At 39.6% G+C, this 1,863-nt stretch overlaps 1 non-coding gene across 1 annotated transcript; it reads left to right on the top strand.

Moving 5' to 3' along the window:
- The first annotated feature begins 427 nt into the window (after positions 1–427).
- On the top strand, positions 428–534 carry LOC141662221 (small nucleolar RNA R71). Its single transcript, XR_012550344.1, has one exon. It is a non-coding gene; the product is annotated as a small nucleolar RNA R71 (small nucleolar RNA).
- The last annotated feature ends 1,329 nt before the right edge of the window (positions 535–1,863 follow it).

Raw genomic sequence — 1,863 nt, 5'->3', positions numbered from 1 at the left:
ATGATTCCAGTTGTCAGGATGATAAGTGTCTGGAACTGGTTGCTGCGATCTCTGAAGGTTGCTCATAAACTGAGCTGAGTCACTAGATATAGCGCATTGCTCTGTCACATGCAGACCTGCACACAGCTCACAAACACTAATTATCTGCTTAACACCATAGTTAGCCAGAGAATCGATCTTCATAGATAACGCCTTTAGTCGAGCAGAGATAGCCGTAGCTGTATCCACCTCAAGAACTCCTACTACCTTGCTCTGTGGTAATATCTGGGCTGGATACTGATATTTATTAGCAGCCATCAGTTCCATTAGATCATAAGCTTCCTCATAGCTCTTTGCCCATAATGTTTCACCTGCTGCTGCATCGAGCATGGGTCTGGACTGTGCTCCCAACCCATTGTAAAAATAATTGATGATCATCCAATCAAGCATTCCATGATGAGGACACTTCCTAAGCATCTCCTTATAGCCCTCCCAAGCTTCATATAAAGATTCTCCTGATTGTTGCGCAAATTGAGTATGAGCATTCCTGATTGCAGCTGTCTTCACCATAGGAAAGAATTTAGTAAGAAACTTTTGAGTAAGATCTTCCCAAGTAGTAATCGAACCAGCTGGTAGAGAGTGTAACCAGCTCTTAGCCTTGTCCCTCAGAGAGAATGAGAACAGTCTCAGATTCACAGCATCTTCAGAAACACCATTGAACCTGAAGGTGTCACAGATCTCTATGAAATCCCTAATGTGTGTATTGGGATCTTCCGTTGGAGAACCCCCAAACTGGACTGAAGTCTGTACCCATTGAATTATGCCAGGCTTGATCTCAAAGGTATTAGCTGTGATAGCTGGCCGGATAATGCTAGATTGAATGTCATTGATCTTGGGTTGAGAAAAATCTATCAAGGCTTTCGTTCGTGCTGCTGGATCTCCCATTGTAATGAGTACCTGAAACACAAACATATAAACCGTGAAAGTAAAAGAATCTGAGTCAGTGAACTTTAACGACCACTGATTGCAAGCACATAAACTAAAAATTAACACCGAGTCCCCGGCAGCGGCGCCAAAAACTTGTTAGGGCGAAAACACGCGCTAAAATACACGCAAGTATACGCGTTCACAAGTAGTATAAGATATAAATCAGATTCGTTCCCACAGAGACTGGTTTAGGTTAAGTTCAATTTATGCACCTATGCAACAATGTATGGTTATCGCTCAATGCTAAGACAAATAACAAATTGGGTTTTTATTAAACTAAGAGATTATACTAAATAACATTAACTAAGAGAATTGAGGTTGAATTACTATATATGATAAACATGGGATTCTAACTTCATTACTACTTCATTCAATAGCCTTATCATTCTTAACCTTAGCATGTGATGGTGATGATGCTAATCAGTTAACACGAAACTGATAAGCGCCAACTTTCGTTGCACGAGTGCCATTCTACCAGACATCCACAAAAGAGATAGAAGCTGAATATGCACCAGTTATATTGAGACCCTATATGTCTATAGAATTTGACAACATAACGGTTTAAGTACAAGTTATCCATAATGATTACATAGGGCAAGTAAAACGGTTAGAGTTACCTACGAATCATGCATACACATACATAAACCTATGCTAACATGGCAAGTTCTAAACCTCTATATTCACTGTCGCTTCAATAGAGATTAATACGCTATCTTATATGTTAGCTATACACATAAGACGAATAAGCACAACCAATACTAGGATATCAATCAATCACCACACACCAAGATATCAAAACAAATTAATTATTGAAATCCATAAGTAAATCCGCTAGAACCCCATGACAACAATTAGCCCATAATCGAACTCATGGTCACCATGGGTTCCAATGAAAGC

This window comes from Apium graveolens, chromosome 5 (genome assembly GCF_009905375.1).
Source record: "Apium graveolens cultivar Ventura chromosome 5, ASM990537v1, whole genome shotgun sequence".
NCBI lineage: Eukaryota > Viridiplantae > Streptophyta > Magnoliopsida > Apiales > Apiaceae > Apium > Apium graveolens.
This window is presented reverse-complemented; position numbering and strand designations above follow the sequence as displayed.